The sequence below is a fragment of the Anomaloglossus baeobatrachus genome, chromosome 3 (assembly GCF_048569485.1).
Source record: "Anomaloglossus baeobatrachus isolate aAnoBae1 chromosome 3, aAnoBae1.hap1, whole genome shotgun sequence".
NCBI classification, from domain to species: Eukaryota; Metazoa; Chordata; class Amphibia; order Anura; family Aromobatidae; genus Anomaloglossus; species Anomaloglossus baeobatrachus.
The window spans coordinates 264799138-264823043 of NC_134355.1; positions in this window are offsets into that span (position 1 = coordinate 264799138).

Here is a 23906-nt window from a genome sequence, read left to right on the forward strand (position 1 = left end):
GTGCCCTAGTTGTACACTTCACAGCTACATTTGCATCAAGCACATTCAAAAATACGCCATTCTTATCCATCCCCAGGATGACACCGGGGTAGGTAGCAAAGTCTTTGCTGACCCATGACTTGTTCATCTTGGCTTCTTTTAAAAACAATGTAAGCAAGGGTTACTCCAAGCGGAGTCTCCCTTTTTTCCAAAAATTGGGCCCCACACACACCCACCCCTTCAGTGGCAGCAGTTGTGCCCTAGTTGTACACTTCACAGCTACATTTGCATCAAGCACATTCAAAAATACGCCATTCTTATCCGTCCCCAGGATGACACCTGGGTAGGTAGCAAAGTCTTTCCTGATCCCAGCTCTGTTCATCTTGGCTTCTTTTAAAAACACATCAAGCAAGGGTTACTCCAAGCGGAGTCTCCCTTTTTTTCCAAAAATTGGGCCCCACACACCCACCCATTCAGTGGCAGCAGTTGTGCCCCAGTTGTACACTTCACAGCTAGATTTGCATCAAGCACATTCAAAAATACGTCATTCTTATCCGTCCCCAGGATGACACCGGGGTAGGTAGCAAAGTCTTTCCTGATCCCAGCTCTGTTCATCTTGGCTTCTTTTAAAAACACATCAAGCAAGGGTTACTCCAAGCGGAGTCTCCCTTTTTTCCAAAAATTGGGCCCCACACACACCCACCCCTTCAGTGGCAGCAGTTGTGCCCTAGTTGTACACTTCACAGCTACATTTGCATCAAGCACATTCAAAAATACGCCATTCTTATCCATCCCCAGGATGACACCGGGGTAGGTAGCAAAGTCTTTGCTGACCCATGACTTGTTCATCTTGGCTTCTTTTAAAAACAATGTAAGCAAGGGTTACTCCAAGCGGAGTCTCCCTTTTTTCCAAAAATTGGGCCCCACACACACCCACCCCTTCAGTGGCAGCAGTTGTGCCCTAGTTGTACACTTCACAGCTACATTTGCATCAAGCACATTCAAAAATACGCCATTCTTATCCGTCCCCAGGATGACACCGGGGTAGGTAGCAAAGTCTTTCCTGATCCCAGCTCTGTTCATCTTGGCTTCTTTTAAAAACACAGCAAGCAAGGGTTACTCCAAGCGGAGTCTCCCTTTTTTTCCAAAAATTGGGCCCCACACACCCACCCATTCAGTGGCAGCAGTTGTGCCCCAGTTGTACACTTCACAGCTAGATTTGCATCAAGCACATTCAAAAATACGTCATTCTTATCCGTCCCCAGGATGACACCGGGGTAGGTAGCAAAGTCTTTCCTGATCCCAGCTCTGTTCATCTTGGCTTCTTTTAAAAACACATCAAGCAAGGGTTACTCCAAGCGGAGTCTCCCTTTTTTCCAAAAATTGGGCCCCACACACACCCACCCCTTCAGTGGCAGCAGTTGTGCCCTAGTTGTACACTTCACAGCTACATTTGCATCAAGCACATTCAAAAATACGCCATTCTTATCCATCCCCAGGATGACACCGGGGTAGGTAGCAAAGTCTTTGCTGACCCATGACTTGTTCATCTTGGCTTCTTTTAAAAACAATGTAAGCAAGGGTTACTCCAAGCGGAGTCTCCCTTTTTTCCAAAAATTGGGCCCCACACACACCCACTCCTTCAGTGGCAGCAGTTGTGCCCTAGTTGTACACTTCACAGCTACATTTGCATCAAGCACATTCAAAAATACGCCATTCTTATCCGTCCCCAGGATGACACCGGGGTAGGTAGCAAAGTCTTTCCTGATCCCAGCTCTGTTCATCTTGGCTTCTTTTAAAAACACATCAAGCAAGGGTTACTCCAAGCGGAGTCTCCCTTTTTTTCCAAAAATTGGGCCCCACACACCCACCCATTCAGTGGAAGCAGTTGTGCCTCAGTTGTACACTTCACAGCTAGATTTGCATCAAGCACATTCAAAAATACGTCATTCTTATCCGTCCCCAGGATGACACCGGGGTAGGTAGCAAAGTCTTTCCTGATCCCAGCTCTGTTCATCTTGGCTTCTTTTAAAAACACAGCAAGCAAGGGTTACTCCAAGCGGAGTCTCCCTTTTTTTCCAAAAATTGGGCCCCACACACCCACCCATTCAGTGGCAGCAGTTGTGCCCCAGTTGTACACTTCACAGCTACATTTGCATCAAGCACATTCAAAAATACGTCATTCTTATCCGTCCCCAGGATGACACCGGGGTAGGTAGCAAAGTCTTTCCTGATCCCAGCTCTGTTCATCTTGGCTTCTTTTAAAAACACAGCAAGCAAGGGTTACTCCAAGCGGACTCTCCCTTTTTTTCCAAAAATTGGGCCCCACACACCCACCCATTCAGTGGCAGCAGTTGTGCCCCAGTTGTACACTTCACAGCTAGATTTGCATCAAGCACATTCAAAAATACGTCATTCTTATCCGTCCCCAGGATGACACCGGGGTAGGTAGCAAAGTCTTTCCTGATCCCAGCTCTGTTCATCTTGGCTTCTTTTAAAAACACAGCAAGCAAGGGTTACTCCAAGCGGAGTCTCCCTTTTTTTCCAAAAATTGGGCCCCACACACCCACCCATTCAGTGGCAGCAGTTGTGCCCCAGTTGTACACTTCACAGCTACATTTGCATCAAGCACATTCAAAAATACGTCATTCTTATCCGTCCCCAGGATGACACCGGGGTAGGTAGCAAAGTCTTTCCTGATCCCAGCTCTGTTCATCTTGGCTTCTTTTAAAAACACAGCAAGCAAGGGTTACTCCAAGCGGAGTCTCCCTTTTTTTCCAAAAATTGGGCCCCACACACCCACCCATTCAGTGGCAGCAGTTGTGCCCCAGTTGTACACTTCACAGCTAGATTTGCATCAAGCACATTCAAAAATACGTCATTCTTATCCGTCCCCAGGATGACACCGGGGTAGGTAGCAAAGTCTTTCCTGATCCCAGCTCTGTTCATCTTGGCTTCTTTTAAAAACACAGCAAGCAAGGGTTACTCCAAGCGGAGTCTCCCTTTTTTTCCAAAAATTGGGCCCCACACACCCACCCATTCAGTGGCAGCAGTTGTGCCCTAGTTGTACACTTCACAGCTAGATTTGCATCAAGCACATTCAAAAATACGTCATTCTTATCCGTCCCCAGGATGACACCGGGGTAGGTAGCAAAGTCTTTCCTGATCCCAGCTCTGTTCATCTTGGCTTCTTTTAAAAACACAGCAAGCAAGGGTTACTCCAAGCGGAGTCTCCCTTTTTTTCCAAAAATTGGGCCCCACACACCCACCCATTCAGTGGCAGCACTTGTGCCCTAGTTGCAAACAGGATGTTTTGATTTGCATCAAGCACATTCCAAATCAACAAGCATTTGCTCTCCCCAGGATGACACAGGGGTAGTAAATTCCTTCTGGATCCATGACTTGTTCATTTTGATGAACGTCAGTCTGTCCACATTGTCACTGGACAGACGCGTGCGCTTATCTGTCAGCACACACCCAGCAGCACTGAATACACGTTCAGAGACAACGCTGGCAGCTGGACACGACAAAATCTCCAAGACGTAAGTTGCGAGCTCTGGCCATTTTTCTAGGTTTGAAGCCCAAAAGGAGCAAGGCTCCAGTTGCACAGTCATGGCATCGATGTTCATTTGGAGATACTCCTGTATCATCCTCTCCAGCCGTTGACTATGTGTCAGACTTGTTGTCTCTGGTGGCCTTGCAAAAGAGGGTCTAAAAAAATTATGAAAAGATTCCATAAAATTGCTGTTACCGGCACCAGATACGGTCCTACTGGTACGGGTAGACTGTTGAAGATGACGAGACCGTCCCATGTTTGTCAAGTTACAACTGGGAGATTCACTCCCTGCACCTGCACGGTTGTTTGGTGGAAAAGCCGAGCTAAGATCTAGTAACAGCTTCTGCTGATACTCCTGCATACGTGCGTCCCTTTCTATGGCTGGAATTATGTCACAAAATTTGGACTTGTACCGGGGATCTAATAGTGTGGCAATCCAGTAGTCATCATCACTTCTAATTTTGACAATACGACTGTCATGTTGGAGGTAGTGCAACAAAAAGGCACTCATGTGTCTTGCGCAGCCATGCGGACCAAGTCCACGCTGTGTTTGTGGCATAGAGGTGCTACCCGTTCTTTCTTCCTCTGACATCTGACCCCAACCTCTTTCAACTGAAATTTGACCAAGGTCTCCCTCATCCGCTGAGTCTTCCATGTCCATGGACAGTTCGTCCTCCATTTCTTCATGTTCTCCTGCACCTTGCTCAACATTTCGCCTGCTACTATGCGCCCTTGTCGATCCCTGTCCCCCTTGGTCCCATGCCTGCTGCGTTGGTGATGATGAACGTCTGGACCTTGGTGATGTTGTTGTCCCTTGCGCATATGAATCCTCCTGTAGTTCCTCCCCTTCATGTTGTCCCACCCCCTGACTCCGAATAGTGTTTAGCGTGTGCTCCAGCATGTAAATGACTGGAATCGTCATGCTGATAATGGCATTGTCAGCGCTAAACATATTCGTCGCCATGTCGAAACTGTGCAGAAGGGTGCATAGGTCCTTGATCTGAGACCACTTCATCAGGGTGATCTGCCCCACCTCTGCATCTCGTTGGCCCAGGCTATACGTCATGACGTATTGCACCAGGGCTCTGCGGTGCTGCCACAGTCGCTGTAACATGTGGAGAGTTGAATTCCAGCGTGTCGCCACATCGCATTTCAGGCGATGAACCGGCAGGCCGAAAGACTTCTGGAGCGATGCAAGTCGCTCAGCTGCGGCGCTTGAACGGCGGAAGTGAGCAGACAGTTTTCGTGCCCTGTTCAGAAGGCCATCTAGGCCGGGATAGTGTGTTAAAAATTGCTGCACGACAAGGTTCAACACGTGAGCCATACAAGGTACGTGTGTCACCTTGCCCAGGCGAAGGGCCGCACCCAGGTTTGCAGCATTGTCGCACACGGCCTTACCAGGCTGCAGGTTGAGTGGAGACAACCATTTATTAAACTCGGACCGCAGAGCTGACCACAACTCCTCAGCTGTGTGACTCTTATTACCAAGACATGTCAAGCTAAAGACCGCCTGATGCCGTTGCGCTCTGCTGCCAGCATAGTAATGAGGGGTGCGTGATTCCTTCTGCGCAGTGAGAACGCTGGTGGCCTGACCAGGCAGGCTTGGGGCGGAGGTGGAGGACCCAGATGAGGTGGAGGATGCAGAAGCAGTGGCGGAACTTGGACAGACAGAAGATTGACACACAAGTCGTGGGGACGGCAAGACTTGTGCAGCAGACCCTTCACCATCTATCACCATAGTTACCCAGTGCCCAGTCAGCGACATGTAACGTCCCTGTCCATGCTTACTGGTCCAAGTATCGGTGGTGAAATGCACCCGTTCACACACAGAGTTTCTCAAGGAAGCGGTGATGTTGTGTGCGACATGCTGGTGTAGCGCGGGCACACCTTTCTTAGAGAAGTAGTGGCGACTAGGCATCTGGTACTGGGGCACAGCGACAGACATAAGGTCTCTAAAATCCTGTGTGTCCACTAGGCGGAAAGGCAGCATTTCGGTAGCCAACAGCTTACAGAGGGATAGAGTCAACCTCTTAGCTTTGTCATGGGTCGGAGGAAGTGGCCTTTTATTTGACCACATCTGAGGGACAGAGATCTGGCTGCTGTGTGTAGACGGTGTTGAGTAGGGTGTCCCTGGAAAAATGCAGGTTTGTGAGGAAAGTGCAGGCGGAGACATGATGTTGCCTTCATCCAACGTTGGTGCTATCGATGTCTGAGAGAGCTGTACACACTCACTTGTTTCCCCTTCCAAACCAACTGACGACCTTACAAGCAAACTGCCTGTTGCGGTTACAGTGGTGGAAGTTTTGCGTGGAAAAACAGGTGTGACAGCTGTCCCCACAGTCCTAGAAGATGAAGAGCGCGCGGATGCACTGGAAGGGGCGGGCGGTGGATGGTTCGCTCCGCTAGGCCGCATTGCAGCACGGTGAGCTTCCCACCGGGACTTATGATATTTAGTCATGTGACGATTCATGGAAGAAGTTGTCAAACTGCTGAGGTTTTGACCTCTACTAACAGAATCATGACAAATGTTACATATCACATGAGTTGGGCGATCTTTTTCGATGTGAAAAAAGGACCAGGCTAGGCAAGGCTTAGAGGCCATGCGACCTGTTGATCCACCCCGAATAATGCTCATAGGCAGAGTGGTGGCTGAGGATGCAGTTGTAGACGTGCTACCAGTGCTCCGACTCTGTCCAGGAAGGCGCAAGGTAACTTCGTCGTCGGTTGCATCCTCCTCCACCGCCTCTGTTAACCTCCTCGAGTGCCTGACTGGGGGTTGACAGTAGGTGGGATCTAGAACGTCATCATCAATTGTTGTGTTTGCACTCCCCTCCCCCTCAGACCGAGCCTCTTCTTGCCCTGACCGAATATTTAAGTTGTCATCCCAATCGGGTATCTGCGTCTCATCTTCATCAGTATGTTCCTCATTGTCTATAACCACAGGTGTTACAGTTTGTGACAAAGGGTCAACATTATGCTCAGAAACTTGGTCCTCACGGCCTGAATCAGAGTCACAAAGGTTCTGGGCATCACTGCAGACCATTTCCTGTTCTGTACTCACTGTAGCTTGGGAGCAGACCTCTGATTCCCAGGCTATAGTGTGACTGAACAGCTCTGCAGACTCAGCCATCTCAGTTCCACCATACTGTGCAGGGCTGATGGAGACTTCAGAGCTGGGAGAAATCAAGTGTGATTGGGATGACAACTCAGAGGACTGGTGTTTTTTGGATGCGGTACTTGAAGTGGCTGAGAGGGCACTTGTTGGACCACTTGAGATCCATTCAAGCATTTTCCTTTTTTGCCCATCATCTACCTTTGTTCCTCTTGTTCGTGTCCGTAAAAAAGGGAGCACATCGGATTGTCCACAATAAGTAGTAGACATCTTACTTTTGCTAGTAGATGGTCTATCTGCAGCAGATGATAATGGAGCTTTGCCACCTTCCCCACTGACAAAACCTTTTTTGCCTTTTCCACCACGCCTCTTCCCCTTTCCACCAGCATCTGTCATTTTGCCACTCATGTTGATTGCGACAAGATTGTGGACTGAAAATGTGGTAGTAAAAATTGAGAGGTGGTGAAGATTGCAGTGGTGGTCTAGCTTTATTAACAGCAGAATAATAAAGAATAAATATCCCTGACAATGTAACTTAGTTATAATTAGTTGGAGTGTGCAACGCAGGCAGACGTGCTGCAAATGTCTTGGCACTAGTGGGACTATAGCAAAGTCCAATAGCCACGTATAGGATGCCACTAGGTACACTGAGTGTGTGCTAGTATAATGGCTTAGTTATAATTAGTTGGAGTGTGCAACGCAGGCAGATGCGCTCTGCAAATGTCTTGGCACTAGTGGGACTATAGCAAAGTCCAATAGCCACGTATAGGATGCCACTAGGTACACTGAGTGTGTGCTAGTATAATGGCTTAGTTATAATTAGTTGGAGTGTGCAACGCAGGCAGATGCGCTCTGCAAATGTCTTGGCACTAGTGGGACTATAGCAAAGTCCAATAGCCACGTATAGGATGCCACTAGGTACACTGAGTGTGTGCTAGTATAATGGCTTAGTTATAATTAGTTGGAGTGTGCAACGCAGGCAGATGCGCTCTGCAAATGTCTTGGCACTAGTGGGACTATAGCAAAGTCCAATAGCCACGTATAGGATGCCACTAGGTACACTGAGTGTGTGCTAGTATAATGGCTTAGTTATAATTAGTTGGAGTGTGCAACGCAGGCAGATGCGCTCTGCAAATGTCTTGGCACTAGTGGGACTATAGCAAAGTCCAATAGCCACGTATAGGATGCCACTAGGTACACTGAGTGTGTGCTAGTATAATGGCTTAGTTATAATTAGTTGGAGTGTGCAACGCAGGCAGATGCGCTCTGCAAATGTCTTGGCACTAGTGGGACTATAGCAAAGTCCAATAGCCACGTATAGGATGCCACTAGGTACACTAAGTGTTTGCTAGTATAATGGCTTAGTTATAATTAGTTGGAGTGTGCAACGCAGGCAGATGCGCTCTGCAAATGTCTTGGCACTAGTGGGACTATAGCAAAGTCCAATAGCCACGTATAGGATGCCACTAGGTACACTGAGTGTGTGCTAGTATAATGGCTTAGTTATAATTAGTTGGAGTGTGCAACGCAGGCAGATGCGCTCTGCAAATGTCTTGGCACTAGTGGGACTATAGCAAAGTCCAATAGCCACGTATAGGATGCCACTAGGTACACTAAGTGTTTGCTAGTATAATGGCTTAGTTATAATTAGTTGGAGTGTGCAACGCAGGCAGATGCGCTCTGCAAATGTCTTGGCACTAGTGGGACTATAGCAAAGTCCAATAGCCACGTATAGGATGCCACTAGGTACACTGAGTGTTTGCTAGTATAATGGCTTAGTTATAATTAGTTGGAGTGTGCAACGCAGGCAGATGCGCTCTGCAAATGTCTTGGCACTAGTGGGACTATAGCAAAGTCCAATAGCCACGTATAGGATGCCACTAGGTACACTGAGTGTTTGCTAGTATAATGGCTTAGTTATAATTAGTTGTAGTGTGCAATGCAGGCAGACGTGCTCTGCAAATGTCTTTGCACTAGTGGGACTATAGCAAAGTCCAATAGCCACAGATAGGATGCCACTAGGTACACTGAGTGTTTGCTAGTATAATGGCTTAGTTATGAGTTGGAGTGTGCAGAGGACAAGAGGGTACAGTGGCAGGATTGTGGTGCTCTGGGTAGAGGAATGGAAGCCTGCCTTTCTATTCCCTCCTAATGGTGAAATGCAGGGAGGAAATCCCTGACCTTGGCTGCACAGACGCTGGCGCTGTTTTCAGGACCTGTCACCTTAACTCTGACCCTGCCGGTTTGAGCCCTTAAAAGGACTGCTATAAAGTGCTCTCCCTATGCTGTCTAACGCTGTGTATGCAGCGCATACAGCTGTATCAGCGATAGGACTCAAGACGGAGCTGCGACAGTGATGTCTGACACCAAAGACGCAGAAGGCAGATAATGGCGTCCGTGAAGAAAATGTCCGGTTTTATAATGCAGGGACATGTGACATGCAGATCCTATCACACATGCCGTTGCTTCTCTGGCTCAAAGTCCACTTAGCTGTGTGTGTGTCTGTGATTGGCTGACATGCTGGCCCGCCCCACAAGACGCGCGCGCTTAGGGAAGGAAGACAAGAAAAAAAAAAAAAAAAATGGCGATCGCCATTATAGAAACAGCAGTGATCTGAAGGCGCTGTTCACGCACACTATACACTGAAATGTGATAATAGTTTGATTCACAGAGTGACTTACACTATTACAGCAGAAACCAAGCTATGATTTAGCTGTTTTTTGGCTGCTAGAACCGTTCTCGAACATTTCTAGAACTATCGAGCTTTTGCAAAAAGCTTGAGTTCTAGTTCGATCTAGAACATGCCCCAAAATCACTCGAGCCTAGAACTGGAGAACCACGAACCACGAACCGCGCTCAACTCTACTGAGGACTCTTCAGCATTTTCCTGTGTCTAAGCATTCATTTTGGCTCTTGGCTAAGACTACCCCAACGAAGTTGTGGTTGCTGAATCCAAGATCCACAAGTTGGTTTAAGGAAATTATAGCGTTCAGGACTATTGCTCTTTGCTTAGACAAGTGTTCCCCAACTCCAGTCCTCAAGAGCCACAAATAGTGCATGTTTTCAGGATTTCCTTAGTATTGCACAGGTGATAATTTAATCATCTGCATGAAATCCTGAAAACATTCAATGTTCATTGCTTTTGAGGACTGGAGTTGAGGAACATAGTTTTAGACATTGGGCATAGGAGACCTCCTGGAATGACCCAGCTCTTTGCAGTCAGTTGAGTCAGGGGATTTTGGGTCAGATTAGGGACATGATGACTTAAGGCCCAGTCACACATAACAAATTACCAGCGATCCCGAAAATGATGCAACCTGATAGGGATCGCTGGTAGGTCACTGGGAGGTCGCTGGTGAGATGTCACAGTCAGACTTTACCAACGATGCAGGAATGATACAGGTCGCAGTAGCGACCTGTATAATGATCTCAGCAGTCACTGTGACCCTGTCACACAGTGTCAAACACAGCGATGTGTCCTGCCCAGCAGGACATCGCCTTTGAAGAAAATAGCCTGGACCATTCAGCAACGACTAGAGATCTCACAGCAGGGGCCTGATCGCTGGTAGGTGTCACACATAACGAGATCGCTAATGGGATCGCTACTGCGTCACAGAAACAGTGACTCATCAGCGATCTCGCTAGCGATCTCGTTATGTGTGACAGTACCTTTACAGTCCCAGCCTACTTTCACTGGAGGAAGCAATGGCACTGGCAGTACATTGAAATAGATGCATAAGGTATAAAGACTCATTAAAAAAATAACAATGGTGTTGTGAATGTTAGTTATGTCTTGGCTGCTGGGAGACTCCCTCTGGTGGCCAGGAAAGGTTTGGACAGAGACCAGGTGTGTTGTGCAGTGGGTGTTTCCTTTGCTAACTCTCTGCTTATTTAAGTCCTGGTCTGATTGCAGGCTGTTGCCGGATGTCAGTTGTTCTTTGTATCTCTAGCCTGCTTAATCCTGCTCTACACCACATCTACTCCAGATAAGTGCTTGCTCTTTATTTATTGTCTGGTTCTTTGCTTATCTGGGTTTGTCATTTGTTGTGGTTGGTTTCAGTTTATTTCCTTCCAGGGATTTTCCTCCTCAGTGGATTGTTGAGGAACTCCCTGCAGTTCTGTGTGGAGTATAGCTCCTTTGGGTCCATGTGTTTGTGGCTTGTTGAATTTGTTATAATTCTTGTTTTCTGTTCATTAGTATAACAAGGGCACCTGGTATAGGACGGAGTTCAGATCGAGCGACCTGAGGGCCTTTTTGTACTATCAGGAAGTTGGTATTTTGGAGGGTTTTTCTCTGGCAACCATCAGTCCCTTTCCTGTCCTTTCCTATTTTAGTCAGCGGGGGCCTCACCTTTTGCTAATCCTGTCATCTACCTGTGTATTGTGTTTTTCCTATATCACCGCAGTCTTTGAATGTGGGGGGCTTGCTATTCTTGTCTATTTTATGAGGCAGAGAGTTATTCATCTTTCCTACCTTTAGGATAGTTAGTTCTCCGGCTGGGTTCGCGGTGCACAGGATGTTAGTTCACCGCTCGGCTACTTCTAGTTGTGTTGGTTAGTAAGGGGATGGCGGCCAGATTAGTTGCCAATGCTCTTGTCACCTTTTTGCCAATGATTTGTGGTGGTCTTCCATGGTTCCGGATCATAACACAATGGTATCTGTTTCACAATAAGTAGAAACTGGTGATAATATGCAAATTCGTGCTTGCTGAGAGTCCAGTTCAAAGTGGGATCTACACTAGGAGCATCTGCTCATTTTAGTTTATACTGTGCTCATTTTGGCCATGTCATGGTTCACTGTTTCACAGAAAATTCATAAATGAATTTCTAAAAAAGGAAATGGACATTCTAACATGTAAGAATGCAGGTTCAAAGAGACTGAAATTGTTGCATACATCTGGTTTTTTTTACAGTGTCTTTGGGAATGAAATATGTTTTTTTGTTACTTCTGCATTTGTAGATTAAGGCTTCACCTTGAATTGTATTTACTGTAATTTGCTATAGACTGTGGTTACAATGTCTCTACTCTTTGTCTTCCCATTCAGGTTTCACCAATACATAATTCTCCCCGTCCATAAAGTCTTTGGTCAAGAATGTGTGCATGAAAGTGGGGGCGTTATACTCGAAATCCATTTCATAAATGGTTTTTCTGTTTTTACCTGCTAAATTAGTGTTACCCTTGCCTTAGCTGGGTAAGAATAATACTACTATCATTTTGGAGACCATCACTATCATTTGTGAGATGAAGTCATGGGGTGACTCTTATTTTTCTGGATGTCTATAGGGATCCTTGGATTCTGTGAGGTCTCACCTTCTAGAATTCATTCAGGATTGTGATGTTTTTTTCTGAGCCTGAGTGTGATGTTCTTCCACCACATAGGACATGATGATTACGCTATTGATTTCATACCTGTGCTAAAATGCCTAAATCTCATCTGTTTAACCTCTCTCAGACTGAGAGGTAGGAGTAAAAAAAAGTCTGGGAAGGGTCATATACCACTTTCCACCTCTACAGTTGTTGTTGGATTCTTTTTTGTCAAAAAAACCCATGGAGGGTTATATGCTTGGATTTTTGAGCGCTAAATAAGATCACAGTCCATAATCCTTATCCGTTATACCTGCCCTGTTTATTTAACTAGCTGAAGCTAAATGGTTTTGAAAACTTGACATGAGAGGGGCATATAACTTCATATGTTTTCAGCAGGATGTCGAGTGGAAAACCGCTTTCAATATGCTTGAAGTTCATTTTAAAAATTTGGTGATGCAGTTTGAGTTGACCAATTCTCCGGCATTTTTTAAAAACTTCTTAAATTATATTTTTTGTTGTCTGGTGGGTAGATTTGTGGTGATTTATTTGGATGACATAATTGATTTATTTGTGCTCTCGAGAGGAGCACCATGAGCAAGTTTGATTGGTCCTTCAAATCCTATATGACAACCTTTTTTTGCCAAACTAGAGACCTGTCAATTTGATGTTCAGCTGGTGCACTTCTTAGGACATTTTGGTTTATGGATTGGGGTTTCAGATGCATCCCATTAAGGTACAAGCCTTCTTTGATTGAATGAAACCTACCCTTAAAGCATTGCAGAGCTTCTTAGGTTGTCCAAATTATTATCGGAAGTTTATTTAGAACTTCTTAGTCATAGTGAAGATATGACCAAGAAAGGAAAAACGTCTTCTCCTGGTCTACCGAGACTGTAATTGCCTTTCTGTCTTTAAGATAGCCCTCTCTAAGCTCCTGTTTTCAGTCAACCTGAGGTCGATCTACCTTTTGTGTTTGAAGTGGACTCCTGTTCGGTGGAGATGGGTGCAGTATTCTTGCAAAAAAAGATGGGTACCTTCATCCTTGTGCTCTTTTCTCAGGACTTCTCTCAAAATGAGCCTAACTATGATATAAGTGACCATGAGCTTCTAATGGATTAGAGAGCATTTTAGGATTGGAAACATTGGTTGGAGGGAGATAGACATAAGTTTATGATCTTTACTGATTATAAAAATCTTCTGTATGTTGATGCTGTGAAATGCTTAACTACTAGACAGGCCCAATGTTACGAATGGACCTACTGATATGGTAAGAGGTGAGAGTACACCAATATTGGAGGTCAGGGTCCACCATGCAGTGGTGGTAAACTGCAGCTGATAGCCTAAGGCTGTACTGATATGCAACAAAACCCCGAATGTAAATAGGTACCTGTGTTAAAGGTCACACAGGTGTAGGCACAGGTTTGCAAAGACTCTATGTAAATATAAAGAACCTGCGTGTACAGTCTCTGTGTTCTAACCCACACAGAAGCTGCAGTATAGTGTAATAGGACCATGTTGCTTCACAGGACCAGATACGGGTAATAATATATGCTGGACTGATCCCTTTTTAAAGGCAGGACCAGATAAGGGAAATAATATAATGAGGACTGGACCTGTTTACTCACAGAACCAAAAAGGGCGCTATGCTCTCCTGTGACTTCACAGAAGTAGATATATACAGCCTACACAGTAAAAATAGGAATGTAAATACAGAACACCGTACTCTGCTAGTATACACTCTGGGTATATGCAGAGGTGAGCGTGTAGGGTATTACTCTTATATCAGGTTGTAATAACCACCGGTCCCTTAGTGGCAATACCACAATATCCCTGGAGGCCAGCCTAGCCGGCTTCTAAAACTAACAGCCTAGATGTGACCACGACGCCTCGCCCTAACCTCCTTGCTGACACTCAAGCAGTCCAGTTGGACTTCGCCGCGTATCACTATCTATGGTAGCGTTGTGTTGCTGCATGCACAAAGACGAGTGTGCAGCTCCATGTAGGCGTCAGGGCTATTTATCACCTTTATACCTCCCACAAGATGCAGGAACCACATACAACCAGCCTCTTTGGCCAATGAAAGCCTTACACGTTACTGATGACATCACCGTGGCCAATAGAAACTTGCCACGTCACTGATGATGTCACCATGGCCAATAGGAACTAGCCATGTCACTGATGTCACCGCGGTCAATAGAAGCTTGAAACATCACTGATGATGTCACCGTGGCCAATAGGAACTTGGTACGTCATTGATGATGTCACCGCGGCCAATAGAAATGTGCCACATCACTGACATATTCAAATAGTGTAAAAAGACACATAGAAGTACCACACATGCTCAGTAGGCTCTTTTTGACCCTTAGTGTCACTATTCCAAAAAATCCTGGTCAGCATCCGTGACTCAGGAGACCGGGCCGGACGACCTCGGGTACGGTAAGGTACTGCTCCAAAAGATACACGAGGAGCCCCCATACCCCGATTCATGAGACCCAGTGTTCCCTTTTTTGGCCCAGTTTCATTTTTTGGTGACTTATCTCCCTGGAACTAGGAATTTTAAGGCTAATGGTTTGTCCGGTAGCTTTGACCTAGAATTGAGAGTTGATAATCCTGCCAAGATTCTTAGTGAAGGAGTGGTGGTAATGGGCAAACGCACATATGTTCGGATTCGGCAGGTCCAGCTGGACTTTTAAAAAAAGTCCGGCTTGGAACCAGACTTGACCCATACCTGTCCCTGGTCACTGAACCCCATAAAAGTCTAAGTGAGCTGAAATTAAATGTTATAAATTGGTGTTAGTAAAGGCTAGTGGGCTGCAAAAAGAAGCAAAATCGGGATTAAAGCAGGGCAATTATACTTACTGAGTTTGTTCTGAATAAAAGTAACTTGATGGCTATCGGGACCTCCCCTTTTTTTTCTGTGGTCTTTACTCAGATTTTTAGAAATTTTTGCAGGTTTGCAGTTCTCTGTGTCAGAGGAGGAGAAATTTTCTTCCCAATTAATTAAAATATGGGGGGAAGTCAAAAAGGGTAACTAGTGACTTGGTTGAGTAAAGTGCGAATGGCAGACATAGGAGGGCTCCTGGTTTTAAGCTGGGAGAGTTTTGATGGTTGTCCTCAAAAAATGTACATCTCAAAGTGACATCTAAGAAATTTGCTCCTAAATTTGTAGGTCCTAATAAAATTCTTAAAATAAAAATTCCGTGACTGTTAAAACTCAACTTCCTTTTGCTCTGAAGATCAAAAAATGATACCATTCTTCCCTTATTAAGAGGTTTGAGGGGACTCCAAATCCTCAGACATAATTAAGGTGAACTTGGAACAGGGTCGGGAGTATGAATTGGAACGAGTTCTGGGTTCCAGGAGTGTCAGACGTCAGTTGCAAAAAATTTAAAAAAATTTTCAATAAACAGGAATTTTAACATATCTTCAGACTTGGATGCTGGATTTCTCCTTCTACTCGATTATAGTTTGGCTGACTTCCATCCATGCATCGTCCTCCCATTGGTTTCCATGTGGATCGGGTGTGCTGAAAACCTTTTCTCTTTTCCTAGATGGCAGTTGCAGTATCTTGTTAAGTGTAATAGGTATGATACGGATTGTGAGGTGAGGGAATTCCATGAGCAACATCAGAGTATTGGGGTCTCTAAAAAGCAAGTGGCCCCTGATAAAAGGGGGGTACTGTCATGCCTTGGATTTGGGACTTGAAACAGTGACCATGTACAGCGTGGTCAATTTCTTTCTATGCTTAGCCACAGCTTGGTTGGACGCTATCCAAATTCTGATGGTATTTTACTTTTGCTTCTATTTTTTTTGGTTTGTGGTTCTCAGGTAGCATTTTCAATGGATAGCGATTTCAACGCATTTCAGGTGTACTCATCCCCCTTAATCATGATTAAGGGCGCTTAGTATACCCATGGTAGCCTGTTTCACTCTCTGACTGCCCTCACTGTCAGACAGTTTTTCCTAATGTCTAATCTGAATCTCTTTTCTTTTAGTTTCATCCCATTGCTTTTTGTACTTCCTTGTGCTAATGAGAATAGGGTAGTTCCCTCTGCACTGTGACTACCTTTCAGATATTTGTAGACTGCTATTAAGTCTCCTCTCAGGCTTTTCTTTTGTAAACTTAACATTCCTAGTTCTTTTAGCTGGTCTTCATAGGACATGGTTTATAGACCTTTTACCATCTTCGTTGCTCTTCTCCTTACTGACTAAAAATATATCGATGTCTTTCTTGAATTTGGGTGCCCAGAGCTCTATACAGTATTGCACGTGGAGTCTGACCAGGACAGAGTATAGATGAATAATTACCTCTCTTGATCTAGATTCAATGCTTGTCTTGATACATTCCAGAATTGTGTTGGCCTTTTTAGCTGCAGCACCACACTGTTGGCTCATGTTGAATCTGGGATCTACTATAATGCCCAAGTTTTTTTCCCATGTGCTGTCCCTTAGTTCTATTCCTCTCATACGATATGTGCTTTTTACATTTCTTTTATCCAGATGTAAGACTTTGCATTTGTCCCTGTTAAACACAATTCTGTTTATTTCAACCCATTGTTCGAGTGTGTCTAGATCATTTTGAATACACTCTCTTTCCTCTCTAGTGTTGGCTAATCCTCTTATCTTAGTACCATCTGCGAATTTTATGAGTTCTCCAATAATCCCATTGTCCAGATCATTTATAAAGATATTTAACAGCACTGGCCCCAGGACAGAGCCTTGCGGCACTCTGCTTTTGACTTTCCTCCAGTTTGATGTGTAGCCATTTCGTATTACTCGTTGTGCATGATCATTAAGCCAGTTGTGAATCCATCTGACTGATTTTTTGTCGATTCTGCACTTGATCATTTTTCCAATGAGGATGTCATGTGATACTTTATTAAATGCCTTAATGAAGTCAAGGTATACTATATCCACAGCATTCACCTGCTCCAACCATTCAGTGACATTGTTAATGAAAGAAATCAGGTTGGTCTGACAAGATTTATTGGTCATAAAGCCATGCTGGCTTTGGTTAATTAATGCCTTGTCATCCAGGTACCTAAGTAAATGTTTATTGACAATTTGCTAGTAGATTTTTCCTGCTATGGAGGTAAGGCTTACTGGCCTGTAATTCCCTAGATGCTCTTTTTTCTCCTTTTTTTAGATCATAATCACATTTACCCTTTTCCAGTCTAGAGGGACCACTCCTGTTTCCCATGACTTATTGAAGATTATGGCAAGCGGAATTATTTCCTCAGCTATCTCTTTCAGTACTATAGGGTGTAAATCAACTGGACCTGGGGATTTGATTTCCTTTAACTTGGCTAAGTGTTCTAATATCAATCCTTTGCTTATTGCCAACTTGGACTCCACCTGACCATCATTTCCATCATGATTATTTTTGATGCTTGCGTTAGTTTTTTGGGAGAAGGCAGATATGAAATACAAAGTTAGTAGCTCCACCTGCTGTTCCACCTTGTTGACTGTTTCACCTTTTTGATTCTGCATTTTTCTTTTGCTTTTAATATAGCCCTAAAATCCTTTAACCTTACTCTTGGCCTCTTTTACAAGCCTCAATTTGTGTTCGGCCTTAGCTCTTTTGATGCTTGTCTTGCAAATTCTGCAAACTGCCATGTAGTCTTCCCTAGATATAATCCCCATCTTCCACTTGTTGTATGTTTCCATTTTCTTTTTCAGCAGGTGATGTAATTTTTGGGTCATCCAACCTGGTTTCTTTAGGTCTTTCCCATTTTTCTTCCTTTTAACCCCTTCAGCCCCGGGGCACTTTCCGTTTTTGCGTTTTTGTTTTTTGCTCCCCTTCTTCCGAGAGCCGTAACTTTTTTATTTTTCCGTCAATCTTGCCATATGAGGGCTTGTTTTTTGCGGGACAAGTTGTACTTTTAAATGAAACCATAAGTTTTACCATATGGGGTACTGGAAAGCAGCAAAAAAATTCCAAGTGTGGAAAAATTGCAAAAAAAGTGTGATGGCACAATAGTTTTTGGGATGTTTTATTCACAGTGTTCACTATATGGTAAAACTGATGTGTAGGTATGATGCCTGAGGTCGGTGCGAGTTTGTAGACACCAAACATGTATAGATTTACTTGTATCTAAGGGGTTAAAAAAATTCACAAGTTTGTCCAATAAAAGTGGCGCACGTTTTGCGCCATTTTCCGAAACACGTAGCGTTCTTATTTTTTGGGATCTATGGCTCGTGACGGCTTATTTTTTGCGTCTCGAGCTGATGTTTCTAATGGTAGCATTTTTGCGCAGATGCTACGTTTTGATCGCCTGTTATTGCATTTTGCGTAAAACTTGCGGCGACCAAAAAACGTAATTTTGGCGTTTGGAATTTTTTGCCACTACGCCATTTACCAATCAGATTAATTGATTTTCTATTTTGATAGATCGGGCATTTCTGAACGTGGCGATACTAAATATGTGTATATTTATTTATTTTTTAACCCTTTAATTTTCAATGGGGGGAAAGGGGGGTGATTTGAACTTTTAGGTTTTTTGGTTTTTTTTTTAATTTTTTAAAACTTTTTTTTTACTTTTTTTATTTTATTTTACTAGTCCCCCTAGGGGGCTATAGCGATCAGCAATCTGATTGCTGATCGCTATCTGCTGATCACAGCTATACCGCTGTAAACAGCAGAAATAGTCACTTTCTTTTTTCCTCTGCTCCGTGCCGAGGAAGAATGAAAGTGAACCTTGGTAGCAGCAGGCGTCATCACATGACCCTGTGCTACGATGGCAACCACCGAACGTCACGTGATCACTCACGTGACGTCCGGAGGGGGCGGCGGTAAGTAAAATACATGGCCGCGCGCATATAGATCTCGCTGCCAGACTTTGGCAGCGAGATCTAAGGGGTTAATGTTCCGGGTGGAATGCGATTCCACTCGGAACATGTAGGCACACATGTCAGCTGTTGAAAACAGCTGATATGTGTGCCGATCCACGCTGCCTGCCCACGGCAGGGGGCGGGGCTTACCGGGACATGATCCATGACGGAAAGATCCGTCCATGGTCGTGAAGGGGTTAAGTATAGTTAGTCCTTGTGCATTAAGGATTTCCTTACAGAAGATTTCAAATTCTTCATGTGCAGTTTTGTGCTTAAGAATTTTGTGCTATGGAATTCTATCAACCCTTGCCTTTAGGTCCTTGATGTCTGCTCTGCTAAAGTCAAGCCTTGAATTCTGTGTCTTCTCAGGTCTTCCTACTCTTGCAACTCCAAATTCAAGGACAGCATGATCGCTGACTCCCAATGTCCCTGCAACCCTTAGCTCCTTAACCATATCCTCGTTGTTTGTTAGGACTAGGTCCAAGATGGCTGTTCCCCTCATATTTTCTTTTACCAGCTGGGAGATGAAGTTGTCTGCAAAGCAGAATAAAATTGGATGGAGCCTTTACTCTTACCTGTGAGGGTTTCCCTAAGAATGTCTGGGTAGTTGAAATCTCCCATGACCACTCTTTCATGTTTTTTTTTAGAGAATGTAGCCATTTGATGTGATCAAATCTCATCCATATCCTCTGTTTGACCTGGTGGTCTATAATTAATGTCTATTATGATGTCCTTCTCATTGTTTACTCCATGAATTCTTAACCAAATATTTTCTAATAGATTCTCATTCTCAAGTTGTATCCCTCCATCTATATGTTCCAATTGTGCGTGTCACTCCACCACGTTTATGTGATGCCGATCACATCATAATTTTTCTTCTGCATTACTAGCTCTAGTTCTCCTTGTTTGTTTCCCATGTTTTGTGCCTTTGTTTAAAAACATTTTAGTTTGTACTCTGTTGCTCCCCTTTTCTTAGATTCCTTCTAGGTATCCTGTCCTCTGACCTCTTTACCACATCTAGTATCCTTGTTTAGTATATCCTTTAGCTGCAAGTTCTTGTCTGACATCTTTCTTCTTATCCTTTCTTCTTCTAGTTTAAAGCCCTCCTGATGAGTTTGGCAAGTCTTCTGGTAAATGTGTGTTTTCTAGGTTTTGTTAGGATCATCCTGGCTATGGTGGATCTGTTCCCCGAGCTCCATACGGAATGTGTACATGGTGAACTAGACTTTACATTTTCTTCATGTTTTATATATATTTTCAAAATTGAAAATAGAGACAAATAAGACAAAATAATGCCAATTTTCTGGCAAGTTAGCATGCATATATAGTATATTCTGCAAAAACAAATACACAAATATATTTTGTTGTGTTCTGGCTTAAACATAATATGCAGAAGTAGACGAGAGTGATGTGTACAGCAGCTTATGGCTCAGTTTGATAAAATTAGACACTGAATTTCAAGGCATAATTAGATGAATCCCTGGTGATTAAGACTGTAAATTGCTGTGAATTTTTTATGATAGGAGCATAAAAATTATGATATCATTAAAACTCTGTTTTTATTGAACTATTAATACAGTCTTTTAGTTTTTGTGGGTAATATGTATTAAGTAAAGGCTATCAGAAATGGGTCACAGCTATATTATACATTTCTGTGGTAAGGATGTTACAGAATGCATTGAAATCTCTATTAGTTTCATGTCAGCTGCAGTTACAGTGACCTTGTTCTCTTTCCAATGTACATCTTTAACTTTGACCATTCACTGAATTAGCAATTTATTGTAACAGCTCATATTTTTAACAAAAGTCTTCCATTTCATCTAACAAAACACTATTTGAAATATGTTTGATATTCAGGCCTGTTTATAGCAGAGCAGTCATGACTCATGAGATTTCATAATGCAAACGTCATACATTCAATGACATTCCAACTCCATCTACTTATTCATAAAGGCTTACACACCATCTCCACCCACCTAGCCCAACTGACAGCTCCTCACTGTCCTCCTCCCTGCTGCTGCTGAAATCCCACACTGCCCAGTACAAGCTGTGCCTAAAAATCATTTTGAGTGGGTGGGCAGAGATTAACTTGGGAAAAAACATGGAAAGTGCTTGTTTTAATATTAGGGAATGAAGACATTCTGATTTGGATTAACAAAGTAAGTACCAGGCTCATCACTAGTGCTGAGCGCATCCAGACTGTAAAAGTCTGGATCCACGCGGCTGTGAGCTGAGAAACAACCCCCAGCTGGCTTTATCTTGGCTGGGTATCAAAATTAGGGGGAACTGCAGGTCGTTTTCTTTTTAATTATTTATTTAAAAAAAAAAGCCGCATGCGGTTTCTCTCTCCTGCGAGTCTGACATCGCAGCACAGCCGCACACACTTCTGACAGGAGCGTACATGTGTTTCTAGGTACATGCACACTCACCATACTGACCCGCAGACACTTGCACTGCTGTCCCTGCCCACCGGCCATCCTGCCGCCTGTGATTGGTTGCAGTCAGCTGACACGCTGACACTCAGGGTGGGGGCACGTCTAACTGCAACGAATTACACGCTCCAGTGGGTGGGCAAAGTAGTGAATATTGAATTGTTGGCTCCGGAAAGGAAAACCGTGACCCGGAAATAGTTTGCCGCCATGAAGCTCGCTCCTACCCCCCTATACCCTCCACAAACATTTATAATCTCCGGATTCTGGTCCTCATTGACTTATATGGGCACCAGATTCCAGAGTGGATCGGTCTTTTTTTTTCAATCTGGCAGTGATCCGCCGGTCCCTGTTTTTGGCGGGTTCGATGAACTTTACTCATCACATCTAAGAAATATAATTAGAATAGTATTGACAGATCTTGTAACAGTTCTGCTTTAAGAGTTCGGGTGTAAATTGAATTAGTATACCATTGCAGATTGCTTTTTTCCCAAACAGATCGCATTAACCATTTTTTCACAACAGCAGTACATGTCGCCCAGTTGTTCCTGCTGGACGGCGCAATAATGGTGCTGACTCAGAGGCAGTGTTGTATCCATCAACAGTGGGTGTCCGCCATATATTATAGCTGACACTCTCATGCTGTGACTGCATTCAGTACTAGCATTGATCATGTCCAATAGTTGTGGGCCACTTGTGAGAAGGAAGGGGTACCCCTGTGATGCAAATGCGGGGTGCCAATGGTTGTCATGGTCAAACAATAACCTTTGAATCTGCATTAATGGTGGCCTGTTAGACCTAACATAACTAAGTATTGCAGGGTGTTAGACTAGTGAAAATTACAGTCCCATAGCATGACTAAGTTCAAAAATGAAAAAAAGTCAACTTTTTTTTCATGAAAAATGTAAAAAAAAGTGAAAAAAAATATTGCAATTGAAAACATTTTTATGTAAAAACAAATGTAAACAAAGTACACATAATTAGTATTAATGTATCCAAAATGTCCCCCGAGTACAAAACTACTGTGTAACCTATATAGTGTGAACACTAAAAAATAAATAAACAACACAACAAAAATGAACAAAAAAATTAAATAAAAAGTGAACATAAGTCCTGAAAGAAAAAAATGGTATCAGTGAAAAGATCATTTCATCCCACAAAACAATCAAGCGCTCATATGGTTCTCTTTCAAGAGAAATAAAAAAGTTATGGCAATCAGAATATGGAGATGGAACAACAAATTATCTTGGGTAAAAAATTGTTTTTAGTGTGAAAAAGTGGAAGTGTGAAAAAAAAATATAATAACATATAATTATATAATAATTCATAATAATATAATAATATATAATTGTGGCATCATTGTAATTGGACTGACACCAAGAGTAAAGCTGCCTTACCACTTCCTATCCAAAAGTGGGGAAAAAAGTGATCAAAAATGTTTTGGTATCCAAAATAAAACCTTTAACTACGAGAGTTGATCAAATCCGCCAAAATCCAGGACCGGCGGATCACTGCCGGATTGAAAAAAAAATCCGGATCCGCTCCAGATTCCGGTGCCCATATAAGTCTATGGGGACCAGAATCCGGAGATTAACCCCTTCAGCCCCGGGGCACTTTCCATTTTTGCGTTTTTGTTTTTTGCTCCCCTTCTTCCGAAAGCCGTAACTTTTTTATTTTTCTGTCACTCTTGCCATATGAGGGCTTGTTTTTTGCGGGACAAGTTGTACTTTTAAATGAAACCATAAGTTTTACCATATGGTGTACTGGAAAGCAGCAAAGAAATTCCAAGTGTGGAAAAATTGCAAAAAAAGTGTGATGACACAATAGTTTTTGGGATGTTTTATTCACGGTGTTCACTATATGGTAAAACTGATGTGTGGGTATGATGCCTGAGGTCGGTGCGAGTTTGTAGACACCAAACATGTATAGGTTTACTTGTATCTAAGGAGTTAAAAAAAATTCACAAGCTTATCCAATAAAAGTGGCGTACGTTTTGCGCCATTTTCCGACACCCGTAGAGTTCTCATTTTTTGGGATCTATGGTTCAATGATGGCTTATTTTTTGCGTCTCGAGCTGATGTTTCTAATGGTAGCATTTTTTCACAGATGCTACGTTTTGATCGCCTGTTATTGCATTTTGCGTAAAACTTGCGGCGACCAAAAAACGTAATTTTGGCGTTTGGAATTTTTTTGCCACTATGCCGTTTACCAATCAGATTAATTGATTTTATATTTTGATAGATCGGGCATTTCTGAACGCGGCGATACCAAATATGTGTATATTTATTTTTTTTTAACCCTTTAATTTTCAGTGGGGGGAAAGGGGGGTGATTTGAACTTTTAGGTTTTTTGTTTTTTTTTATTTTTTAAAACTTTTTTTTTACTTTTTTTATTTTATTTTACTAGTCCCCCTAGGGGGCTATAGCGATCAGCAATCAGATTGCTGATCGCTATCTGCTGATCACAGCTATACCGCTGTAAACAGCAGACATAGTCACTTTCTTTTTTCCTCTGCTCCGTGCCGAGGAAAAAGGAAAGTGAACCTTAGTAGCAGCAGGCGTCATCACATGACCCTGTGCTACGATGGCAACCACCGAATGTCACGTGATCACTCACGTGACGTCCGGAGGGGGCGGCGGTAAGTAAAAAACATGGCCGCGCGCATATAGATCTCGCTGCCAGACTTTGGCAGCG